The sequence below is a fragment of the Cervus canadensis genome, chromosome 11 (assembly GCF_019320065.1).
Source record: "Cervus canadensis isolate Bull #8, Minnesota chromosome 11, ASM1932006v1, whole genome shotgun sequence".
Classification (NCBI taxonomy): Eukaryota; Metazoa; Chordata; class Mammalia; order Artiodactyla; family Cervidae; genus Cervus; species Cervus canadensis.
In genome coordinates, this window is record NC_057396.1 from 35,706,175 (window position 1) to 35,734,088 (window position 27,914).

Below are 27,914 nucleotides of genomic sequence, written 5' to 3' on the forward strand. Positions count from 1 at the left end.
AGAGACAACAGTTTCACAAACCCTGTTCTTACTGCTTGTAACAGTGAAGCTCTTTGCATTCTTAGGCTAAATCTGTGTGAGTGAACTTTGTTGGTCTTCGGAGGGCTGCATTTTTTCTACTCTCCGGGCATGCCTCTCATGTCTGTGGTTAAGCCATAAAAGGTTTATTGAATTTTAAGCCATAAAAAGGCTTGTTGGTTTTGAGTCATAGCTGAAATAGGTATGTCGTGTCTGACTCTTGCGACCCCATGGACTGTAGCTCACCAGGCTCCTCTGTCCATACTGGAGCAGGTTGCCATTTCCTCCTCCAGGGGATCTTCCTGACCCAAGGATCAAACCCACATCTCCTGCGTTGGCAGGCAGATGTTTTTACCTCTGAACCACCTGGGAAGCCCCTAAAATAGGTATATTCTTGAATACTTAGACTTTTATATCTGAATTTTTTTAGACAGCACTCACCCTAAACACATATCCTATTGCTACCTATGGGAAGGTCAAATTGAAAGGAAAAAATAAGACAAAGGTAACTCTTGTTTAAGTTTGTAAATTTTGCTTTTCTGTATTTATACCTAATGCATGGCTAAGATTTAAAATGAAAACTGTAGCATCTCTTTTCCTATCTGTCTCTGTATGTCTATGTGTATATGCAATACTTTTCTATCTCTGGATGATATTGCCAAAATTACTTTGTAAAAGGGTTCTATTTAATTGGCTTAAAACATAAATGCTTACATAAATTTAAGTATTCATAAAACTCTCAGAAATATAGAAACTAACCCAAATGTTTCTCGGGTACACAGCATCTGGGATGAAAGCTAGCTTAAGTTTGTTGGTTTTAGTAAAAGCAGTTGTGTCTCCAGAGTTGTCAGCATTAAACGTAATGAAAACACAGAATGTATTCTATTAATATTTGGATTTACTAGTCAAAAAAATTTATGTTATCTCAACTAGATGTTTGAGATTGTAAAATTTTAAAATCAGAATGTATAATGAAAATAAATTGCTTGATGTATGTCAAACACAACAGTATGTTTAAAAAATTGGAGAAAGTCATGTTTTAACTTTTAGGTTCTTTGCTTCTGTGGTTTTTTAAAAATATTTGCCTGATTTATCTACAGGAAAAATAATTTATACTTGGTTTTTTATTAATGAAATATATATGAATATATATAATATATATAATGAAATATTAGATCTACTTAAAAATAGTTTCCTAAATCTGTTCTGAAGCTCAAGGCCTTAAAGTTATATTAAGTTAAATTATGGATATTCAAATCTGTATGCTTGTCCAGAAGCAACAGTTACAACTGGACATGGAACAATGGACTGGTTCCAAGTTGGGAAAGGAGTATGTCAAGGCTGTATATTGTCACCCTGCTTATTTAACTTATATGCAGAGTACATCATGTAAAATGCTGGGCTGGATGAAGCACAAGCTGTAATCAAGATTGTCATATCAATAACTTCAGATGTGCAGATGACACCACCTTTATGGCAGAAAATGAAGAGGAACTAAAGAACATCTTGATGAAAGTGAAAGAGGAGAGTGAAGAAGCTGGCTTAAAACTCAACATTCAAAAAACTAAGATCATGGCCTCCAGTCCCATCACCACATGGCAAATAGACGGGGAAGCAATGGGACGTGACTAAGCAACTGAACTGAACTGAACTGATGGATATTCATTGAATATCTAGATCATTTCTAAATGAGATAATACACTAAAACATTAATTGCTAAACCTAAGTTTATTTACTTTTGGCTTCTTAATTTTTAGGTAAAGGATTTGAAGGTAAAGAATCTGCCTACAATGCAGGAAACCTGGGTTTGATTCCTGAGTCAGGAAGATCTCCAGGAGAAGGGAATGGCAATCCACTCCAGTATTCTTGCCTGGACAATCCCATGGACAGAGGAGCCTGGCAACCTACAGTCCATGGGGTTGAAAACAGTTGGATGTGACTGAACAACAAACTCTTCTTAATTTTTGCAAAGAGAAAAAAGATATTTGAAGGTCTGTTACTATACATATTTTTGCCACATTAAAAAAATTGTGTATATGAAAAAGCATATATCTCTAAAACTTATAAATGTTTATAATTATGTGCCTGGTATACCTCATTTTATTACACTTCACAGTATGTGCAGGAGACTGCCTGCAATTCAGAAGACCTGAGCTCAATCCCTGGGTCAGGAAGATATCCTGGAGTATGAAATGGCAACCCACTCCAGTATTCTTGCTTGGAAAATTCCATGGACAGGGTAGCCTGGTGGGCTCTAGTCCATGGGGTCACAAGGGGTTGGACACAACTGAGTACATACACACCCATAAGATGTTTTTAAATGATTGCAATAGTATATGGATACAAACTATAGTTAAATTTTTTTCTCTGTTAACATGACAAAGTTTATTAGATTATTAGTCTGCTATTGTAAAATTTTTAAATTTTTTAATACAGTTTTTAAAGGTTATGCTATGTTTGGTCTGCTTTTAATACAAGATCATAAAAGGATGTTTTCTTTATTTTTGTTTGTCAAGGAAATAAATATTTTGTGTTTGATCAAAGTAATTTCCTATTTCTCTCACTGTATTTATTAGGTCTTTGCTTACTTTCAAAACTGAGTCTTTGGTATTAAAATAGCTGATGGTTTTTTTTTTTTTAACACCTATGTAATTTTTTGCATTTCCCTTTAAAATCTTTCAATAGTCACCTTAATTAGATATCTGTTTTTCAGTGACCTATGATACTACTTAAGTGTTTTAAACCTTTTGACAATTTTGATAAATTTCCCCCAATCAAATTCAAAATGAAGACTTTTTGACCTTGAACTAACTTAGATTTTCTGTATGCCCCTCAGAAGATCTCAAAAGACTTGTTCCCTCTCCTTGAGAAGAGCGAGATTAATTAGCTTATTTAATGTGTTAAATTACATAAAAGCCATTGTTAGAAATGCTAAACAACTTTCATTTGTTTATATTTGTATGGCCATATGTTGCTAATATTTCAAGAATTTTCCAAATTTTCTAGAAATTTGTCAGTGTCCTTATTATCTATGTAAGTAGTCATAAACCCAGTTATTTAAAAAACATTCCATGTCACAGAAATAACCAAATGTCCCTGATAATTGTATCGTTATTTATTTATTTATTTATTTATTAGTATCATTTTTTAAATAGTGAACTCTTACCAGATCTTTAACCATGGCTGTTTTTAAGTCTTTCATCATTCACAGTTATTGACGTGTCTGACTCTTTGTGACCCCATGGACTGCAGTATGCCAGGCCTGCCTGTCCATCACCAACTCCCAGAGTCTGCTCAAACTCATGTCCATTGAATCGGTGATGCCATCCAATCATCTCATCCTCTGTCCTCCCCTTCTCCTCCTGCCCTCAATCTTTCCCAGCATCAGAGTCTTTTCCAGTGAGTCAGTTCTTTGCATCAAACGATCAAAGTTTTGGAGTTTCAGCATCAGTCCTTCCAATGAATATTCAGGACTGATTTCCTTCAGCATGGACTGGTTGGATCTCCTTGCTGTCCAAGGGACTGTAAGGAATCTTCTCAAACACCATAGATCAGAAGCATCAATTCTTCGGCACTCAACTTTCTTTATAGTCCAACTCTTACATCCATACATGACTACTGGAAAAACTATAGCTTTGACTAGACGAACCTTTGTTGGCAAAGGAATGTCTCTGCTTTTTAATATACTGTTCAGGTTGGTCATAACTTTTCTTCCAAGGAGTAAGAGTCTTTTAATTTCATGGCTGCAGTCACTATCTGCAGTGATTTTGGAGCCCCCAAAAATAAAGTCTGTCACTGTTTCCACTGTTTCCCCATCTATTTGCCATAAAGTGATGGGACCAGATGCCATGATCTTAGTTTTCTGAATGTTGAGTTTTAAGCCAACTTTTTCACTTTCATCAAAAGGCTCTTCAGTTCCTTTTCATTTTCTGCCATAAGTGTGGTGTCATCTGTGTATCTGAGGTTATTGATATTTCTCCCGGCAATCTTCATTCCAGCTTGTGCTTCATCCAACCCAGCATTTCTCATGATGTACTCTGCATATAAGTCAAATAAGCAGGGTGACAATATACAGCCTTGACATACTCCTTTCCATATTTGGAACCAGTATGTTGTTCCATGTCCAGTTCTAACTGTTGCTTCCTAACCTGCACACAGATTTCTCAAGAGGCAGGTCAGGTGGTCTGGTATTCCCATCTCTTTAAGAATTTTCCACAGTTTGTGGTGATCCACATAGTCAAAGGCTTTGATGTAGTCAATAAAGCAGAAATAGATGTTTTTCTAGAATTCTCTTGCTTTTTTTGATGATCCAGCAGATGTTGGCAATTTGATCTCTGGTTCCTCTGCCTTTTCTAAATCCAGCTTGAAAGTATATTGGATACCTCAAGAAGAGCGGAATTCACCTAAATCCATGGGTACTATGGCACATGGGTACATAGGCAAAGTCTGATGGTGAATTCATGATTGGCTTCTTATCCTTGAAAGACTTTTAAAGTTTCAGCCTAAGATTCCTTATTAAAAGTTCTATCAAAGCAGACAAAAAAAACCTATATGATAAGTCATTCTTGCTGCACTTACATAAATAATCAGGCTAAGTTTAATAAGACTAAACTTATTTTACAAAAAGAAAATAGTCTTACTGTAACTATGTTTAATAAAAATGGGGTTGACTCTAGAGAGAAAACATATTTCAGTGAAAAACTATAACACATTCTTGTAACTATTAGATTCTAGCTGTGTTCACTGTCTTTGAGGTTTTGTTACCTACTCATAAACTGCTCTAGATTTTTAATTCTTCTAGTTTCCTCCAGTATATGGCTACCACTCTCCAAATTATCACTTCTAATTTTTCTCCCACCCTTCTGACTTGAAATCACTAAGAACTCAAAATTCCCTTTTCCCCAAGTCCTAAAATCTAAAACTAGATGACAATATAAACTTCAGAAAAATCATCACAATAAATCACACATTAAAAGAAAACCTTCATGCCTGCTGTCTTGTGTGGGCCACTCAGAAAATTCACCAGAACACCCAGTGCCATAACCAGAGACTTCAAACTTCAAACCAGGATATTCATCAAAGTACAAAAAACTACCCTCCTCATTCTACCATCTAAAGATGCTTCTAAGCTTAAATCTAGAAATCTTCTCACCTGGCTGTCCTCTGTACTCAGAAACTAGGTTTCCAACGGTTAATATTTATTTTTCTTTTGTTTCCATTTAAAAATGCTCCTCATTGAATGCCTGATTGTTCACATCAAATAGAGATCTGACTTAGATGAATTACTACTCTCACATGTACCACTGCCTTCTGAACTGAGACACTGCTGTTCAAATGAACTGACCTATTCTCAAGACTAAGAGACTTATTCAATGATAAACAGAATAATCTGCCAACTCAGATTCTGGATTATGAATCTTTAGGGGGAATTTCAAAGGAGAGGAATAAAAAGTGGCAGACTATGCCACTCCAAAATATGCTTTGACATAAGGATTATTTTGAACTAAAGGCACTTGAACGAATGCTGCTACTGCTGCTGGGTCACTTCAGTCATGTCTGACTCTGCTACCCCATGGACTGTAGCCTGCCAGGTTCCTCTGTCCATGGGATTCTGCAGGCAAGAATACTGGAGTGGGTTGCCAAGTTCTCCTCCAGAGGATCTTCCCAACCGAGGGATCAAATCCACATCTCTTATGTCTCCAGCATTGGCAGGCAGGTTCTTTACCACTAGCTCACCTGCTATTTGAAACAATAACAGATGCCAAAAAAACTTCTAATCTCCCCATTTCTTCCTCAAAAAAGGAGGTGAAATCTCCTGTGTGAAGGATACTCTCCCTATACCAGGAGAAAGAAACATTCTTCAATAGGGAATCAAAGCTGAGAGAATCCTGTATAAACAGACCTGTTAAAATGATTCTTATCTTTTTTTAACCTTCCCACGTAATTTAGTTGGTGGTTTAGTTGCTAAGTCGTGTCTGACCCTGGTGTGGGTTACTATTTCCTTCTCCAGGGGATCTTCCCGACCCAGGAATTGAACCAGGGTCTCCTGCATTGCAGACAGATTCTTTACCAACTGAGCTACAAGGTACTTTCCCACAATTTCTTCTTTGTTTCACCTAATGTAAAAGCCTGTAGGTTTTGCCATTTGTTGGGGGGCGGGGGGGGGGGGGTCTTCGTTTTCTTATCAAGTCCCTGTGTCATGTAAAACATACAAATGTGTATACATTTGTCTTGTATTATGTCAGTTTAATTTTCAGGCCCTATTGAAAACCTCTAAGAAGATAGAGGTAAAATTTTGCCTACGTTTTTGAGCATCTCCTCAAAGACCCTGTTTGATAATAGTGTTCTATTGTTAGCTGGCTTACAGGTATTGGAAGAAGAACAGTAAATGTAACATTTCTTTAAATACCATTTGTTGTCTTTTTTTCCAAGTGTCACTGTGAACAGAAGTAACTGTCTTGCTAGCCAGTTTCTTCCCACAACTGATTTGATAGTCATTTGCCAATCTTTTGTGTATAGCGTTGGCATTTATTTGGAACTTACTTTGAGGGTGGTAGTAAATCAATAGAACCCTGAGACCTGGAGGTTATTTTCTTTTTCCTGTCTTTTTTCGTTTTTCTTTCTTTTTTAGTGATTTACTCCCTTTGTGCTTCAGTCAGAATACAGCTGCTCCCAATGCCCAGAAGTGAGAAGCACTAGTTCTGTATTCTAACACCACAACAGGTCCAAGGTGTAAGTCACAGACTCTGACTCCCCTCTGTCCTCCTCTTTGGGTGGTTCTTTTAGAGAATTATGCCTAAAGTCTCTGAAATCAGTATCAGCTCACCCTTGAGCTTCTAGGGAGAGGCCTCTTTAATAGAAACAGTTGAAACAAAGGACCTGAACTGGGAGAGCCTTAGGCAGCAAACCACACCTATGTGTAAAAAAATTGTGAGTGATTACAAATGTATGCTTCTTAAGGAAATAGAACTTACATTTGACTCAATCCCCAATCATTTATTCTCCAGAGTGGAGAACAGTGCACAGATTAGTTTCTCCATTAAAAAAAAGCCATTTTACCACTCTGTTATGATATTTATTATCATATAACAAATATGATATAATAACATATATTTATTAGTGCAGCCAATTGTATGGTTTTTTCTCATGAATTAATCAGTGGTTAGCTTGAGAAGAATAGAGCAGTGATAAAGAGTCCTGACTCTAGGGACTTCCCTGGTGGTCCAGTGGTTAAGAAGCCACCTTCCACAGCAAGGGACACAGATTTGATCACTGGTCTGGGAACTATGAGGGCTTCCTGGTAGCTCAGTTGGTAAAGAATCTGCCTGCAATGCAGGAGACCCGGGTTAGATTCTTGGGACGATCCCCAGGAGAAGGAAATGGCAACCCACTCCAGTATTCTTGTCTGGAGAATCCCATGGACAGAGGAACCTGGCAGGCTATAGTCCAGGGGGTCACAAGAGTCGGCCATGACTTAGTGAGCAAACCGCCACTGGGAACTTTTAAAGACCCCACACGCCTTGTAGCAGATAAGGCCTCAAGCTGCAACTACTGAGCCTATGTGCCACAACTAGAGAGAAGCCCACGTGCTGCAACAAAAGATTCTGTATGCGACAACAAAGACCCGATGCAGCCATAAATAAATTAATAAAAATAGTTTAAAAAAAAAAAAAAGACTTCCCTGTTGATCCAGTGGTTAAGAATCTTCTTGCCAATGCAGAGGACACAGGTTCCATTCCTAGTCCAGAAAGATTCCACATGGCACAGGGCAACTAAGCCCATGCACTCCAAGTACTGAGCCTGTTGCAGAGTTACTGTAGCCTGCACACCTGGGAGTCCATGCTCTGCAACCAGACAAGCCACCACAAGAGAAGCCCAAGCACCACGGCTAGAGAGTAGCTTCTGCTCATTGCAACTATCGAAAACCCGCAAATGCTGAAACACAAAAGAGAGAGGAGAGACGTATGTCCTGACTTTGGCACTGAACACCTGGCATTACACCACCTAGTAAGTGGCACAATCCAAGCACTACCACTTACTATCTGTGTGACCGTGGGCAAGTTATTTTTGTCTCAGTTTCCTGGGGGTGAAATGGAAATAGCAGTAACAGCATTTACGTCATAGGAATGCTATCAAGCTGAATGAGTTAATATTACATTTTAAAGCATTCTAGCACATGGTAAGCCCTATGTAAAAGCTTATTTTTAAGATTGTTAAATCCTAAGGGGGCAAATAGAGTGAAAGATTTCTCATAACCGATAATGTCTCTGTCTTTTGAAGATATACAAATATGTCAAACATTTTAGAAATACTATTTCCAAACTCCACAACAAGGTAGGTATTATTGTCTCCATTTTACAAAGAAGTGGAAGGTTAGTAAATTTAATTTCATTGCCTAAGAGCATATAACTATCTGAATAATGAAGTTGGGAATTCTAACAAGGTGTGCCTAATTCCAAAATGTGTGTCCTTCCACTGCACATTAGTCTTCTAAAGTTACCTGACCATTCATTATTTTCATGACTCAACTCAAAATACACTGCATTTATTTATATCCACACTATTTTAGGACTGGTCTAAGAGTCACTTTGCCCATCTCCTTTCACAAGTGGGAAAATTGTGTTCTTAAGAAAGTAAGTGGCTTTCCCAACACTAATTATTACTTAATCACTGTTAAGTAGCCATTGAATATCAACTGAACATTGCTGGTAGGGAACGGAATGAATTTACATGTATCGCTTATCGCATTGCCTTTTACTTAGTAAGCAATCAACACCAGCTATTTTTGTCATTCTTCATTTATTCATTAATTCATTTAGCAAACATTTGTTAAGTATTTCTGACAAACACCTGGGAGTACAAAAGTTAATAGGATATGATTCCTTTTAAATGTCCACTAGTTGTTCAGTATGGGAGCCATTAACCACATATGGCTACTGAGCACTTGAAATGTGGCCAGTCTAGATTGGAGAATGCTATAAGTATAAAAAATGCAGAATTTTGAAGACTTAGTACCAAGAAATAAGATAAAATACCTCATTGATAAATATGTTGCATATTGAAATGATAATAATTGGGATGTATTAGCCTAAATTAAAATATCTAAATTCTTTTAATCTATTTCTCTTTACATGTTTAATATGACTACTAGAAAAATTATATGTGGCTAGTATTATATTTCTATTGGACAGCATTGATCAAGATGGCAAAAAAATAAGGACAATTAAAGGTAGTCCAACAAGAAGTCTTGAGAAACCTATATGCAGGTCAGGAAGCAACAGTTAAAACAGGATGTGGAACAGTAGACTGGTTCCAAATAGGAAAAGGAGTACATCAAGGCTATATATTCTCACCCTGCTTATTTAACTTATATGCAGAGTACATCATGAGAAACACTGGGCTGGAGGAAGCACAAGCTGGAATCAAGGTTGCCGGGAGAAATATCAATAACCTCAGATATGCAGGTGACACCACCCTTATGGCAGAAAGTGAAGAGGAACTAAAAAGCCTCTTGATGAAAGTGAAAGAGGAGAGTGAAAAAGTTGGCTTAAAGCTCAACATTCAGAAAACTAAGATCATGGCATCTGGTCTCATCACCTCATGGGAAATAGATGGGGAAACAATGGAAACAGTGTCAGACTTTATTCTGGGGGGCTCCAAAATCACTGCAGATGGTGACTGCAGCCATGAAATTAAAAGATGCTTACCCCTTGGAAGGAAAGTTATGACCAACCTAGATAGCATATTAAAAAGCAGAGACATTACTTTGCCAGCAAAGGTCTGTCTAGTCAAGGCTATGGTTTTTCCAGTGGTCATGTATGGATGTGAGAGTTGGACTGTGAAGAAAGCTGAGCACTGAAGAATTGATGCTTCCGAACTGTGGTGTTGGAGAAGACTCCTGAGAGTCCCTGGGACTGCAAGGAGATCGAACCAGTCCATTCTAAAGGAGATCAGTCCTGGGTGTTCATTGAAAGGACTGATGCTGAAGCTGAAACTCCAATACTTTGGCCACCTGATGTGAAGAGTTGACTCATTGGAAAAGACACTGATGCTGGGAGGGATTGGGGGCAGGAGGAGAGGGGACGACAGAGGATGAGATGGCTGGATGGCATCACCAACTCGATGGGCATGAGTTTGAGTAAACTCCGGGAGTTTGTGAGGGACAGGGAGGCCTGGCGTGCTGCGATTCATGGGGTCGCAAAGAGTCGGACACGACTGAGTGACTGAACTGAACTGAACTGAACAAGAAGTCACTCAGTAATGTCCAACTCTTTGCAACCTTGTGGACTGTAGCCCACCAGGCTTCTCTGCCCCTGGATTCTCTAGATAAGAATTACTAGAATGGGTAGCTAGCTATTCCCTTCTCCAGGGGTTCTTCCCTACCTAGGAATCGAACTCAAAGCTACCATACAACTGCACATGCTAGCAAAATAATTCTCAAAATCCTTCAAGCTAGGCTTCAATGGCACATGAACTGGGAATTTCCAGATGTATAAGCTGGATTTAGAAAAGGCAGAGGAACCAGAGATCAAATTACCAACATCCATTGGATCATAGAGAAAGCAAGGGAATTCCAGAAAAACATCTACTTTTACTTCATCAACTATGCTAAAGCCTTTGTGTGGATCATAACAAACTGTGGAAAATGCTTAAAGAGATGGGAATACCAGACCACTTTACCTACCTCCTGAGAAATCCATATGCAGGTCAAGAAGCAACAGTTAGAACCAGACATGCAACAACAGACTGGTTCAAAATTGGGAGAGGAAAAAAAAAATTGGGAGAGGAGTACAACAAGGCCATATATTTTCATCCTGGTTATTTAACTTATATGCAAAGTACATCATGCTGGGTGGGATAATCATAAGTTGGAATAAGATTGCTGAGAGAAATATCAATAACCTCAAATAGGCAGATAATACCACCCTAATGGCAAAAAGTGAAGAGGAACTAAAGAGCATCTTGATGAAGGTGAAAGAAGAGAGTGAAAAAGCTGGCTTGAAACTCAACATTCAAAAAAACTAAGATCATAGCATCCAGTCCCATCACTTCATGGCAAGCAGTTGGGGGAAAAGTGGAAATAGTAGCAGATTTTATTTTCTTGGGCTCCAAAATCACTGCAGATGGTGATTGCAGCCTTGAAATTAAAGGATGCTTGCTCCTTGGAAGAAAAGAAATGACCAACCTAGACAGCATACTAAAAAGCAGAGACATCACTTTGCCGACAAAGATCCGTATAGTCAAAGCTATGATTTTTCCAGTAGTCATGTACGGGTGTGAGAGTTGGACCATAAAGAAGGCTGAGCACCAAAGAATTGATGCTTTCAAACTGTGGTGCTAGAGAAGACTCCTGAGAGTCCCTTGGGAAGCAAGGAGATCTTTACCAATCAATCCTTATAGAACTCAACCCTGAATACTCATTGGAAGGACTGATGCTGAAACTGAAGCACCAATACTTTGGCCACATAATACAAAGAGTCAACTCATTGGAAAAGACCCTGACGCTGGGAAAGATCGAGGGCAGGAGGAGAAGGGGGCGACAGAGGATGAGATGGTTGGATGGCATCACCGACTCAATGAGACATGAGTTTGAGCAAACTCTGGGAGATAGTGAAGAACAGGGAAGCCTGGCATGCTGCAGTGCATGGAGTTGCAAAGATCCAACACAACTTAGCGAACAAGCAGAACAAACCAATTAGAAGAGTCATTAAAACATCTGTGGGAGCACAGAGGACAAACTGCCCAGAAGTCAAGAAAATCTTCACAGAGGAGGTAAAATTTGACTTGAATCCTAAAGGATAAGTAAGAATATTGTCAGATGAATATTTTCCAGGCAGAAGATAAACATGTATGATGCCATACAAACATGAAAGAATAACTGACATATTGTCCGTTTTGGGATGAGAAAATGGGAAAGGAAGAGAGATTCAGATGGCTATAACCTGGGTCACGTTAGTGGGAATCATTAAGAAGAAAGGGCCACAAAAGATATCTCAGAAGTAGAACTAACGGGACTTGGTAACTCTGGTCAGGGAAGCAACAAAAAGAGAGGGATGAAGAGAGATACCTAGTTGTATTTGTACATGGCTACATATTATTGACATTTCCTTCTGTTCATTCACCAAATATTTACTGAAGACTTATTTAGGTGCCAGATAGTAGGCAGTAGTGTGTAATGGCTCCTGGTGACAATGTCTTAACATTATTTTATTATGTTTTAAAGACTCATGAAGGATCAGAAAAGAATATATTATTAAATTCACATTTATTACTGTCCCGGGCTTCCCTCGTGGCTCAGTGGTAAAGAATGTTCCTGGCAATACAGGAGACATGGGTTTGATTCCCGGTCTGAGAAGATCCCCTGCAGAAGGAAATGGCAACCCACTCCAGTATTCTTTCCTGGAAAGCCCCAAGGACTGAGGAGCCTGGCAGACTACAGCCCATGGGGTTTCAAGGAGGTGGACACAACTTAGCAACTGAACAACAACAACTGGCCCACTATTGAAACTTTTATTTTACTTCTGTGGAGTAATCTTATTTTCAGGGACATTAAACAATCAAAGATCTAGTGCTAAGGTGAAAATAGGGGGCTTCCTTATCTAATGAGACAGTCAGAGCAGGAATCTGATCCCTGAGGGGAGAGATCAATCCACAGGCTGGCAGGTGTAAACTCCACAATATGGAGTTTAGAAAGAATGTGAAGAAATAGGAGCTCCTTCATAAACTGCTTGCAGATTAGCACATTGCATTTTGAAAAGCAGTTTCATGGTTTGCGGTAAAACTGAAAATGTACATTTCATAGAAGTCAGCCATTAGATTTTTGTATCCCTGAGCACGGTTATGGAAAGCAAGGCTCTAGCAGCCCAGGCATCTGTGGGAAGAAAATGTGAGAGCTTCTATAGATGTGTTTTAAAAATATGTACATATACAGAAAGTGTGGAAATGTTAGTCACTCAGTCATGTCCAACTCTGTGATCCATGGACTGTAGCCTGCCATTTCTTGAAACTGTCCATTTCTTGATGTTAAGTTTATTTACTGTAATAATCACACACACAAAATTATATGTAAGAAAGTTTGAATAATAAAGAGGAAACAAATATTTAGCAACTTTATTTTTCATTTTAGCTTACATAAGAAGATGTTCTGCTTACCTCTGCCTGGCTCACTAACATATTTCTATTTTTAGTATAGAGTTTGGCAAACTTTGAGTGGTAAAGAAAAGTTCTTGGTTACAATAGTTACTAGAAATTTACAACCAGGTTAGAGTCTTGTTGGCCAGAACTTGAGGTACATAGCAAAATTTTAGGATGGGTAAAAAATTGAGAAGGGGAAAGGACCTCATACCTGAAATATGAATGACATGTGTACTTCTCTCTTCATCTCTGAGAAGTGGCAAGTCAGGTTACACAGACCTTCAAACATAGAATGGTAAGGAAAAGCACAGGTAATGTATACAGAGATGAAAGAAAAATTATGCAGGAGAGAGAAACTCGAGTTCTTTTCTTTCAACACAGTAGGAACCAGATAGAGCCTGGAATCTAGAGTCATTGTTTATTGGTGTTATGCCCCAACTTTTCCAGTATATAGCCACAACTTTTACTTAATAAAAACATCAAGGGGGCTGAGGGAATCTCCCTTTGTAAAGTGGTATTCATGTTATTCAAGAGAGTAAAAGGGATGCCAAGATATCAGGGATATCTTATATGTAGCAAGTATGGTTGTTACTGGACTTATTGCTGGGAGAGCGGGCTATTGGGAAGCCTAATAGGCTGGAACAACAAAGTGGATAAAGGGGTGTTGAGGAGGTGGGGGAGGACTTGGGGAGGGAACCCATCAGATTGTAAGGTCTGAATGTGAGGCTTACTAGTCCAGAAAGTAAACTTTGGACCCTATAATGAACAGATTCTCAGTGAGAGACTCAATAACAGAATTTTCTGTGTTGGTGCAATTAGCTTGAAAGCTGCATGATTGGTTTATACAGGGGATGTATTTTTCTAGTGACAGTATGTTCATGTGCCCTTTTCACTGCATTCCTTTCCCAGAACCACAGTTTCTGTAGGCTGAATAAACTATCTTAAAGTTTTTGGCTAGAGGGTCCTTCTTCAATGAGAAGTGCTGTGACAGAAATTCAAATAAGAATGCTTCCAAGGACAGAGAGGTTATGCAACTTTTCCAAAGTCACACAAGTACACTGAGCTGTGGGGATATAAATTACCTCCCTGTGGTCACAAAGCCAGCAAATGACAGATGTGTGTGTGTTCAGTTGCCAAGTTGTATCTGGCTCTTTGCGACCCCATGGACTGTGGTATGCCAGGCCTCCCTGTCCGCCACCATCCCCTGGAGTTTGCCCAAGTTCATGTCCATTGAATGGGTAATACAATCCCACTATCTCATCTTCTATCCCTCTCTTCTCCTTCTGCCTTCAAGCTTCCTGATCCAGGGGTCGAACCTGGATTTCCCACACTGCAGGTGGACTCTTTACTGTCTGAGCCACCATGGAAGTCCTGACTCGCTGGAAAAAACCCTGATATTGGGGGAGTGACAGACACAGGATTAAGAAAAGTCTATATGAGATAATTGGATTAAAGTTTTACTGAGCAAGGCCCTGCCCACCAGAGCAAGACCCAGTTTTCCCCACTGCCAGTATCTCACATCAGGAAGCCTACACAAGCCTCTTAACCTCCTCCATCAGATTAAAGAAGAAGCAAGAAGAACCACAATCCCACATCAGCTAGAACAAAAAGCACATTCAGTTCAGTTCAGTTCATTTGCTCAGTCATGTCTCTTTGCGACCACATGGACTACAGCACGCCAGGCCTCCCTGTCCATTACAGAAAGCAAATCAGGATGAAAAAGCAGAAAGTTATGTCCCAGATGAAAGGAAAAGATAAAACCCCAGAAAAACAATTAAATGAAGTAGAGATAGGCAACCTTCCAGAAAAATAATTCAGAATAATGATAGTGAAGATGATCCAGGGTCTTGGGAATACAATGGAGAAGATGCAAGAAATGTTTACCAAAGCCCTAAAAGAACTAACAGAGAAGGCAATGGTCACCCCACTCCAGTATTCTTGCCTGGAAAATCCCATGAACGGAAGGGCCTGTTGGGCTGCAGTCCATGGGGTCACGAAGAGTCCAACATGACTGAGTGACTTCACTTTCACTTTTCACTTTCATGCGTTGGAGAAGGAAATGGCAAACCACTCCAGTGTTCTTGCCTGGAGAATCCCAGGAACAGCGGAGCCTGGTGGGCTGCCGTCTATGGGGTCGCACAGAGTCGGACATGACTGATGCGACTTAGCAGCAGCAGCAGCAGCAGAACTAAGAAACAAACAGATAGATAAATAATACACCAGAAGGAATCAGTAATAAATAACTGAGACAACAGATAAATGACCTGCAGGACAGAATGGTGGAAATCACTGTCACAAAGCAATATAGAAAAAAGAAAAAAAAAAAAAATGAAGACAACATAAGAGACTTCTGGGACAACAGTAAATGCACAAACACATCATGTATGCTTCACCCAGTTTCCCCTACTGTGTGTAATATCTTTTACACAAACAGTACAGTTACCAAAACTTTCCACTGATGTCATTTTTCTATTCCTAGTCCAAGCTGGTATCCCATATTTGCATTTAGTTATCACATTTCCATTACCATTTCCCCTCCAATCTTTGACAGTTTCTAAGTCTTTCAGTTTGGGTAAACTCCGGGAGTTGGTGATGGACAGGGAGGCCTGGTGTGCTGCGGTCCGCCATGGGGTTGCAAACAGTTGGACATGACTAAGTGATTGAACTGAACTGAACTGAAGTCTCTTTGTTCTTTATGACTTTGAGAGTTTTGAAGAGTACTGGTCAGATACTTTGTCAAATATCCTTCAGTTTGGGTTTTTCTCATGATTACACAAGAGTTATGAGTTTGGGGGGAAATTACCACAGAAGTAAGGTGAATTTTCCTCACACCATTTATCAGGGGATATATGATATCAAAATGATTTGCTACTGATTATGTTAACCTTATCCACTTGGTCAAGGTAGTACCTGCCAGCTTTCTCCACTGTAAAGTTACCATTTTTCTTTCCCATACTCTGTTCTTTGGAAGCAAGCCACTAAATCCAGCCCACACTCAAGGAGATGGGAATTATCTCTCTCCCCTGGAGGAAGAAGTATCTACAAATACTGTTTTGAATTCTTTTTTAAATTAATTTATTTATTTTAATTGTAGTCTAATTCTTTACAATACTGTGGTGGGTTTTGCCAAACATTGACGTGAATCAGCTGTGGGTGCACATGTATCCCCCGTCATGATTCCCTCCTCCCACCTCCCTCCCATCCCATCCCTCTTGGTTGTCCCAGTGCACTGGCTTTGAGTGCCCTGCTTCATGCATCGAAATTGGACTGGTCATTTATTTCACATATAGTAATATAAATGTTTCAAAGCTATTCTCTCAAATCATCCCACCCTTGCCTTCTCTCACAGAGTCCAAAAGTCTGTTCTTTACATCTGGGTCTCTTTTGCTCTCTTGCATATAGGGTTGTCATTACCATCTTTCTAAATTCCATATATATGCATTAATATACCACATTAGTGTTTTTCTTTCTGACTTACTTCACTCTGTATAATAGGCTCCAGTTTCATCCACCTCATTAGAACTGACTCAAATGCACTTTTTTTTATAGCTGAGTAACATTCAATTGTGTATATGTACCACTGAGTAACATTCCATTGGGTATCTATACCACAACTTCCTTATCAATTCGTCTGCTGATGGATAGGTAGGTTGATTCCATGTCCTAGATGTTGTAAACAGTGCTGCGATGAACACTGGGGTACACATGTCTCTTTCAATTCTGGTTTCCTCAGTGTGTATGCCCTGCAGTGGGATTGCTGAGTTGTATGGCAGTTCTGTTTCTAGTTTCTTAAGGAATCTCCACACTGTTCTCCATAGTGGCTGTACTAGTTTGCATTCCCACCAACAGTGTAAGAGGGTTCCCTTTTCTCCACACCCTCTCCAGCATTTATTGTTTGTAGACTTTTTGATGGCAGCCATTCTGACCAGCGTGAGATGGTACCTCATTGAGGTTTTGATTTGCATTTCTCTGATAATGAGTGATGTTGAGCATCTTTTCATGTGTTTGTTAACCATCTGTATGTCTTCTTTGGAGAAATGTCTGTTTGTTTCTTTGGCCCATGTTTTGATTGGGTCATTTATTTTTCTGTTATTGAGCTGCATGAGCTACTTGTATATTTTGGTTTGCTACTATTTTCTCCCATTCTGAAGGCTGCCTTTTCACCTTGCTTATAGTTTCCTTCATTGTGCAAAAGCTTTGAAGTTTAATTAGGTCCCATTTGTTTATTTTTGTTTTTATTTCCATTACTCTGGGGCATGGGTCATAGAGGATCTTGCTGTGATTTATGTCAGAGAGTGTTCTGCCTATGTTTTCCTCAAAGAGTTTATAGTTTCTGATCTTACATTTAGATCTTTAATCCATTTTGAGTTTATTTTTGTGTATGGTGTTAGAAAGTGTTCTAGTTTCATTCCTTTACAGGTAGTTGACCAGTTTTCCCAGCACCACTTGTTAAAGAGATTTTCTTTTCTCCTTTGTATATTTTTGCCTCCTTTTTCAAACATAAGGTGTCCATAGGTGCATGGCTTTATCTCTGGGCTTTCTGTTTTGTTCCACTGATCTATATTTCCATCTTTGTGCCAGTACCATACTGTCTTGATGACTGGTAGCTTTGTAGTATAGTCTGAAGTCAGGCAGGTTGATTCCTCCAGTTCCATTCTTCTTTCTCAAGATTGCTTTGGCCATTTGAGGTTTTTTTGTGTTTCCATACAAATTGTGAAATTATATTTTCTAGTTTTGTGAAAAATACCATTGGTAGCTTGATGGGGATTGCATTGAATCTATAGATTGCTTTGGGTAGTACACTCATTTTCACTATATTGATTCTCCCAATCCATGAACATGGTATATTTCTCCATCTATTTGTGTCATCTTTGATTTCTTTCATCACTGTTTTATAGTTTTCTATATATGGATCTTTTGTTTCTTTAGGTAAATCTATTCTTATGTATTTTATTCTTTTTGTTGCAATGGTTAATGGGATTGTTTCCTTGATTTCTCTTTCTGTTTTCTCATTGTTAGTGTATAGGAATGCAAGGGATTTCTGTGTATTAATTTTATATCCTGAAACTTTACTATGTTCACTGATTATCTCTAGTAAATTTCTTGTTGTGTGTTTAGGGTTTTCTATGTAGAGAATCATGTCATCTGCAAACAGTGAGTTTTACTTCTTCTTTTCAAATCTGGATTCCTTTTATTTCTTTTTCTTCTTTGATTGCTGTGGCTAGGACTTCCAAAACTATGTTGAATAGTAGTGGTGAGAGTGGGCACCCTTTTCTTGTTCCTGATTTTAGAGGAAATGCTTTCAATTTTTCGCCTTTGAGGATAATGTTTCCTGTGGGTTTATTGTAGATGGTTTTTATTATGTTGAGGTATGTTCCTTCCATGCCCACTTTCTGGAGAGTTTTTACCATAAATGGGTGCTGAATTTTGTCAGAGGCTTTCTCTGCATCTATTGAAATAATCATATGGCTTTTATCTTTCAATTTGTTACTATGGTGTATCACATTGATTGATTTGCAAATATTGAAGAACCCTTGCATCCCTAGAATAAAGTCCACTGATCATGATGTATAATCTTTTCTTTTGTAAGAAAAATTTATTCTTTCTTTCACATTGACATATCTACTTATTTATTCAGTGGTTTCTTTATATCAGCATAAGTTCATGGATATTTATTTTATTCTATGTATTATAAGAGAATAATCGTTATTTTGTTGTTATTTTGTTGATGAAATAATTGCAGCTTTGGTCAGACTTTTCTAGTTCTGAAAGTTATTTCAGGTTACCTGAGGGTTATTTCAGGTTACCTCCTGTGTCCTTTTATTGGAGAATTATATTTAGGAACCAATATCTGAGTCCTGAGTGTGCTTATTGCTGCTGAGTTGCCACCATTTCTCAGCCCACTCAGTGAACAGAACTAGCAAATGTGTGTGTTTATGTGTGTCTGTGAGGGTGTGTACACATAGACATTAATCCATGTAAACACACACATACATGTTTCTGTATCTGTGTGCATATGTCTTACAACAAACCTGAGTTCATACATCCCTAACTCTAATACAGCACTACAAGATTAATTCTAGCCTTTTCTCCTTAATTAATTTTTAACTTTATTCTCTGAGAGTTAGAAATCTGGCTCCTATTATCTATACCATTCAATTATTCTACCCTGTGTATGTTATAGTCACTCAGTGGTTTCCAGCTGTTTGTGACTCCATGGACTGTAGGCCACTCTGTCCGTGGAATTATCCAGGCAAGAATAGTGGAGTAGGTAGCCATTCCCTTCTGACCCAGGGATCGAACCCAGGTCTCCTTCATTGCAGGCGAATTTTTTTTTACTGTCTGAGCCACCAAAGAAGACCTTATTCTACCCTTCTATGTATATAAAGTAATTTCAGAAATGTTAACTCATATTAACTAGTTCTTTTTGTCTTTAGCCTTGAAGTATCCTGTCAAAATATGTTTTTCCAAAGTCACTTAAGTCAGCTCCTGTTTTTTCCACTTCCTTCTGTCAAGTTATAGTGTACATTTGTAATATTAGGTTCATTCATCATTGTCTGCATTCCATCCTGAGATTTCTGCACATCCTGGTTGATATTTTTTAAATTTGCATATAGAAATTCGCTACTTGTGATGTGTAATTCTATGGGTTGTGACAAAGGCATAAGTCATCTGTCTATAAATACAGTATCATATAGAATATTTCCATCACCCTATAAGTTCCCTTGTGCAGCTGACTTGTAGTCCGAATTGTTTTAAAATACTAGTTTCCCCTATTAATTGATTTATTCACTTTAACTACATAGTTGTTTGTAGAGCCTAGGAGACATTTTGCTGGCTTCTTACATATGCTGAGTTGATAAGTTTAGGATTCAAAGAGCAGTATTCCTTTTCATTTCTAAAACTGTGGAAGGCTCCACATTGCTTCTTACTCCACCACCATGTATTGACATTAAGTCATTTATAGCTCATCTATAAAATTATGATGACTCCAGAATTGCTTCTAAAAGACTCATTTTGGGCTGAACTATGGGACTGTTCCATTTCCTTCTCTATGTAATATCATATCAGAGTAAGATTTATATTTAATCTGTTATTTGCAGTTGATGAGGACTTTGTATAATGAGTAACTGCCAGGGCAGTTGGTAAGGGTGCTGCTTGTTCAAAAGTTAGAACCTAGTCTTCAAATGTCAAAAGTGGTCCACTCAACTTTGATGTCTGTTTATGATGACTCCTTGACCTTTCTTGGCCATCTCATACTCTTTCAGTCTTCTGAGCATGTAGTGAAAATTGTGGACCCATCACCCAGAAAGATGCAAAAACATACATCAACTCAAAATGTTGTATATAATTAGAATGTTTCATGAACCTCCTCCCCACACCTGAAGATGGGAGACCCTCTAGAGATCCATGGATTCCTGATTAAGAATCTTTAGGTCCATGGATTCCAGATTAAAAAACTTTATCTAGGACTTCCCTGGTGGTCTAGTGGTTAGGAATCCCTATGCCAATGCAGGGCACACATGTTTGATCCGTAGTACAGAAAGGTTCCACATACTGAAGGACAACTAGGCCCATACACACAATGACTAAGCCCAGGCGCCACAACTACTGAATCTTACATGCTCTAGGGCCTGTGCTCTGAAACAAGAGAAGCCACCACAGTAAGAAGGCCACACACTGCAATGAAGAGAAGCCCTTGATCACCACAACTAGAGACAGACTGTGTGCAACAACAAAGACCCCGTGCAGCCATAAATAAATAATCTTTATCTAAACACTAGTAAGTGAAGTTGATGAACACAACAAAGGAACTGTTGTTAATTAAACAGTGTATTCTACTATAGAGTTAAATGTACATGTGTACATTGTGATGGTTAATTTTCTGTGCCACTTGGTTAGATTATGTGCCTAGTCGCTTGGTCAAAGAACAGACTAGGTGTGTTCTGTAAGGGTTTTGTTTTGTTTTTTAACATGTGATTAACATTTAATTTAGTATAGTTTGAATAAAGCAGAGTACCTGCATAATGTGACTGGGCCTCATTCAATCAGTTCAAGGCCTTCAGAGTAACGACTGAGGTTTCTGAAGAGGAAATTCTCACATCTGCAACATTGAAGCCCTACCTAAGTTTGTAGCCTGCTGACCTCCAGAATTCTCACTCCTGCAACATCATCCTGAATTCCCAGACTGCCAGGCAGCCCTACAGATTTCAGACTTGCCGGACCTCCCAATTGTGTGGGATGATTTCTTAAAACACACATACAGAGACATCTCACATATATAAAATCTCTAATTGGTTCTGTTCCTCTAAAGAATCTTGACTAGTAGTACATATATCAAACTGTAACAAATACACAGTGAATTCCCAAAGAAATGTTCAATTTCCTTCTTACTATGAAAAATGATGAAACCAATTAGTGTTTAACTAGGTATCGCCTCTGTTTTGATCCAATTTTGATTTCTCTTGTCTTTGCCTTGTCCAAGTCCTGTAGATGATTTTTGTTTTGTCTCGGGCTGTTCTTTTTCTATGTAAGACTGTACTTGGATACTCTAATGCTGCTGTAGCAAATTATTCCAAACTTGTTGTGGCTGTGCATGATGGTTCAGTCATGTCCAACTCTTTGAAACCCTATAGACAATAGTCCACCAGGTTCCTCTCTCCATGAAATTTACCAAGCAAGAATAATGGAGTGGATTGCCATTTCCTACTCAAGGGTCTTCTGGGTCCAGAGTCGAACCTGTGTCTCTTGTGTCTCCTGCATTTGCAGGCAGATTCTTTACCATTGCACCACCTGGGAAGCCCAAACTTAGTAGTTTAAAAACCTTAAATTTATTATCTTACAGTTCTGGAAATCAAGTCTAAAATGCCTGTCAGCAGGGCTATTTCCTTCTGGAGGTTCCAGAGGAGAATCTATTTTCTTGCCTTTTCTAGTTTGGGGAGGCTGTCTGCATTCCTTGGTGATGGCATCACTTCAACTCTGCTTCCATTGTCATATTTCTTATTCTGACTCTGACTCTCCTGCCTTCCTTTTCTAAGAACTTTTGTGATTACATTGAGTCTAACAGGATAATCAAAAAATAATTTCCCTATTTCTTAAGAACTTATTCATATTTTAAAAACAAATTTTGCATGTATGATAACATTTACAGATTCCAGGAGTCAAGACATGAGTATCTTTAAGGATTTATTATTCGGTCTACTACAGATATCATTTTTCTCTAATTTATTCTCTATTTTACTTTTACTTTTATTCATAAAATAATTTACAAAGTTCACATTAAGGACTGTTTTGATTAGTTTATTTTCATAGGTGTATTCTCATACTCTACAGAAGTATTTTTTTCACTTGTTAAACCCCAATTGCTTTTTTCTTTTTCTGACTTTGATGTTGAAGCATTACTCTCTGTATATCTAGGACCCATACATTCTCTTGGAGTTCTGTTTTGTCATTTGTATGGCAATGGAAGGATAATTTAACAATCCTCTTGTTGAGAAAAATAAATTATTCTTTAGTGTTCTAGCTGAAAATGGGTTTCTTCCCACTAGTCAGTGGTGTATAGGTTGGTAGTGTATATGCTCAACTGCTGTTCTTCCCTTTATCCTTGCCAATATTGGTTTTGGTTTGAAGTTGTATCAACCAAAAATGTTCACAAATATTGTCAAATGTCCCTTGAAGGGCAAAATCAGCCTCAGTAGAGAGTCATTGTCTTAGATGAGTCATGACAATCCAGTTCTCCTTTTTCAGTGACTTATTTAGAGAAGAGCATATGTTCTGGCAATATGAAAGGAGAAGTCTATTTAGAGTTTGGGGTGGAAGGAAGAGAGGTTCTGAGGAAAACTTTCCTTTCTGAAAAAAACAAAGCACAATAAAAATTAGCTCCCTCTTAGTTCCTTCCCTATCCTTGCTTGCTGGGATGCTGGTGTGTATAAACTTGAATCTTGGAGCTGTGGCAACCATCTTGTGATTTTGAGGTATGGCAGAACAAAAGATAGGAATAGCTTAGGTCCTCAATGACATAGTTAAGCTGCAGAAATAGCCTTGAAAGATCTAGATACTAGTAACATAATAGATGTATGTTCAGTTCAGTCGCTTAGTCATGTCCGATTCTGTGACCCCATGGATTGCATCATGCCAGGCCTCCCTGTCAATGACCAACTCCCAACGTCTACTCAAACTCATGTCCATTGAGTCGGTGATGCCATCCAACCATATCATCCTCTGTTGTCCCCTTCTCCTTCCACCTTCAATCTTTCCCAGCATCAGAGTCTTTTCCGATGAGTCAGTTCTTCACATCAGGTGGCCAAAGTATTGGAGTTTCAGCTTCAGCGTCAGTCCTTCCAATGAATATTCAAGTAGAAGTGTGTGAGAGGTGTTAAAAAAGAAACATCTGTAACTGTTTCAATACTTTGCAGAATAAACATGTTCATAAGTATACCTAAGGAACTTTTAATAGTCTCAATTAAACAAAGCAAGAACTCAAAAATCAGATAAGATGCAACAAGAGATGGAGGGAAATTGCAGAGTTATGAAAACAATTCAAGGGTCAAAATAACACTAACTGTCTCTAATAAATTAACATAAAATAGGAAGAAATAAAATGCACACAACTGAAAAAGGATTTCTAACACAAAAAAGCCTAATTAATCACTTATAAGAGAAAAAACAAAAATGAAAACAATTAGAATTTAGTCATTACAGGAAACAAACTTTATTCAACATGAGACTAATTATTATCTGCATAAGAGTGAGCTTGAAAAAATTGCAGCAAAGAGGATTTCCCTGGTCATACAGTGGTTAAGACTGCTCTTTCAATGGAAGGGGTACAGGTTCAATCCCTGGTCGGGGAACTAAGATCCCACATGACGTTCAGTGAAACCAAAAGAAAAAAAGGCAGACAGTGAATAAATGTATATGTATAACTGATTCACTTTGTTGCACAGCTGAGAGTAACACAACATTGTAAATCAACTATACTTCAACAAAAATTTAAAAAATGAAAAGACTGAAATAGAGGTAACAAAAAATGCAGCAGAAAAAAAAATTAAAAGAAACTGAATCTGTAAAATAAAGAGCTGATTTTTATCATTCTAAAGTGATTTACTTGAGATGAAATATATCAAATTAAATTGAACTTCAAGATTAAAGAATGTTCTTCAAGCATCCACACAGAAAAAAACAGGGGCAGGGAATTTGGATTATCCTTTGACTCTTCCACAGCAACATTCATGCCTGAAATATAATACAATAATCTCTAGAAAATTAAAATGTGAGACAAGAGTACAACACATATAAGGAAGCATATTAACATCCTTGAGAAGAGAGAAACTCAGGAATCACATTACCCAGGAGTACTAACACAAAACTACTTTAAGAAATCCATATATCCAGGGTGTGGAGAAAAGGGAACCCTCTTACACTGTTGGTGGGAATGCAAACTAGTACAGCCGCTATGGAGAACAGTGTGGAGATTTCTTAAAAAACTGGAAATAGAACTGCCATATAACCCAGCAATACCACTTCTGGGCATACACACCAAGGAAACCAGATCTGAAAGAGTCACGTGCACCCCAATGTTCATCGCAGCACTGTTTATAATAGACAGGACATGGAAGCAACCTAGAGGTCCATCAGCAGATGAATGGATTAGAAAGCTGTGGTATAGATACACAATGGAGTATTATTCAGCTATTAAAAAGAATACATTTGAATCATTTCTAATGAGGTGGATGAAACCAGAGCCTATTATACAGAGTGAAGTAAGCCAGAAAGAAAAACACCAGTACAGTATACTAATGCATATATATGGAATTTAGAAAGATGGTAACGATAACCCTGTATGTGAGACAGCAAAAGAGACACAGATGTATTGAATAGTCTTTTGCACTCTGTGGGAGAGGGCGAGGGGGGGATGATATGGGAGAATGGCATTGAAATATGTAAATTATCATATGTGAAACGAATCGCCAGTCCAGATTCGATGCATGATACAGGGTGCTCAGGGCTGGTGCACTGGGATGACCCAGAGGGATGGGATGGGGAGGGAGGTGGGAGGGGGGTTCAGGATGGGGAACATGTGTACACCCATGGCAGATTCAAGTCAATGTATGGCAAAACCAACACAATGTTTTAAAGTAAAACAAATAAAGAAATTAATTTAAAAAATATGGAATTAAATAACTGTGATGGGGGGATCAGGATGGGGAACACATGTAAATCCATGGCTGATTCATGTCAATGTATGGCAAAAACCACTACAATATTGTAAAGTAATTAGCCTCCAATTAATAAAAATAAATGAAAAAAAATTAATTAATTAATTTAAAAATCTGAAAAATAAATAAATAAAAATAAGTTTGTGATATAGCTTAAGTAAATTATCTTTAGGAATTTTAGGAGGGAGTAAGCTTAATCCAGGACAAAACTTGTTGGCTTGATTTTTGTCTTTTAAATATTTAGTACCTTGTTCATAATAGTCTTTCATATCATATTTCATATTCTTATAAACTAGAAGAATAGAATTATTCAGCAGGAAACAGTCTTTAATTTTCTTGGTCTTAAGTTGCATTACTAGTATGGTCTTTCCAAACTTCAAAAAAAAATGGAACAGGAGGGAAAACTTACTGCCTAATTCTGTGAGGCCACTGTGATCCTAATACCAAAAGCAGATAAAGAGAGGATTTCCTGGTGGTCCAGTGTTTAACACCTTGCACTCTCACTGCTGAGGGAGCAGGTTAAATTCCTGGTCAGGGAACTAAGCTCCTGCAAGCCACACAGCTCAGCCAAAAAAAGCCAGACAAAGGCCTCACAAAGGAAAAGACAGAACAAAACTACAGATGGACATCCTTTGTGAATATAGTCACAAAAATCCTCAGCAAAATAATAGCTGTGTATTTGTGCATTTATAAACCATATTTAGCAACATATAAAAAAGGATATACACCATGGCCAAATGGCACTTACCCCAAGAATGAAAGGTTGGTTTGACATACAAAAATCAAGCAAATAATATGCCACATTAATAAAGTTTAAAAAATCACATGATCATCTCAATATTGCTGATAAAAACATTTAACAAACTAAGAATAGAAGGCAACTTCCTCAATCTGATAAAGGGTATATGTGAAAACACTACTGCTAGCATCATACTTGATGGCAAAACTTTCAGAGCTTTCCTCTAAGATCAGGAACAAGACAAGGTTGTTTGCTCTTGCCATTCTATTCAGTGTTGTGCTGGAGAGTCTAGTCAGTGCAGTTAGACAAAAGAAAAGAAGACGAAAGAAAAGAAGAAAAGTCATCCAGATTGGAAAGCAAGAAGTAAAACTACTTCTATTTGTAGTTGACATAATCTTGTACATAGGAAATCCCAAGACTCCATTAAAACCATTATAAAACTAATAAATAAATTGTCACTGAAATTACAAAATAGCAGATCAATATACAAATATCAGTTGTATCTAGGTACACCAGCAAACAACCATCAGCAAATAAGATTGAGAAAACAATACCATTTTAATAGCATCAAACAAATAAAATATTAAAAAATAATCTTTTAATTATTAAAAATTTTTGAAAAAATTAAAGAAGACCTAAATAAATGTAAAGACATGGTCACAGGTTAGAAAACTTCACATTGTTAAGATGGCAGTGTACCCCAAACTGATCTGCAGATCCAGTGCCATCCCTTTCAAAATATCAGCAGCTTTTCTTTTGATCCTAAAATTCATATGGAATACCAAGGGATTCAGAGTAGCAAAAATAATCTTTAAAAATATCAAAGTTGGAGGACACACAATTCTTGATTTCAAAAATTACTACAAAGCTACAGTAATCAAGACAGTGTGGTACTGGCATGAAGATGGCAATATAGATTAATGAAATCAAGTTGGCAGTACAGAAATAAACCCTTATATTAATAGTCATTTGATTTCAAAAAGAATACTGAAGCAACTCAATAGGGAAAATAATAATCTTTGCAACAAATGTCACGAGGACAAGATATCTATATGTAAAAGAGGGAATTTGTTCCCCTCACTTCACACCATGTAAAAATATTAACTGAAAATGAATCAGAAAACTAAATGTAAAAGCTTAAACTGTAGAACTCTTAGAAGAAAACATGAGTATAAGGTTTTGTTACCTTGCATTAGCAAGTGATTTCTAAGACATGCCACCAGATAAATAATAGATAGATCAGATTTCATCAAAATTAAAAACTGTTGTTCTTCAATGTCAAGAAAGTGAAATAATTAACCACAGAATGCGAGAAAATATTGCAAATTATATATCAGATAGGGTTTCCCTGGTGGCTCAGATGGTAAAGCTTGTGCCAGCAGTGCAGGAGACCCAGGTTCAATCCCTGGGTTGGGAAGGTCCTATGGAGAAGGAAATGGCAACCCACTCTAGTATTCTTGCCTGGAAAATCCCATGGACAGAGGAGCCTGTCAGGCTTCAGTGCATGGGGTCACAAAGAGTCGGATACGACTGAGCGACTAACACACACACATATATCATTTAAGAGACTAATATCCAGGATACATAAAGGAAGGTCTCTTTCAACTAAACAGTAAAAAGACAATCCAGTTACATGTGGGAAAAGGATTTGAATAGACATTTCTCCAGAGAAATTATACAAATAGCCAATAAGCCCTTGGGAAGATGTTCAACATCATCAACCATTAAGGAAATGGAAATGGAAACCACAATGAGATACCACTTCACACCCACTAGAACAGTTAAAATAAAAATGAGGAACTGGGACT

The 27,914-nt window shown here is 38.0% G+C and overlaps 1 long non-coding RNA gene across 1 annotated transcript; it reads right to left on the reverse strand.

The window, feature by feature from the left end:
• Positions 1-18,351: 18,351 nt before the first annotated feature.
• Positions 18,352-27,588, reverse strand: LOC122450464. The gene is made up of 3 exons (XR_006272125.1): positions 27,554-27,588; positions 23,110-23,112; positions 18,352-18,484 (listed from the first exon to the last, which is right to left on the reverse strand). It is a non-coding gene; the product is annotated as an uncharacterized LOC122450464 (long non-coding RNA).
• Between the last annotated feature and the right edge of the window lie 326 nt (positions 27,589-27,914).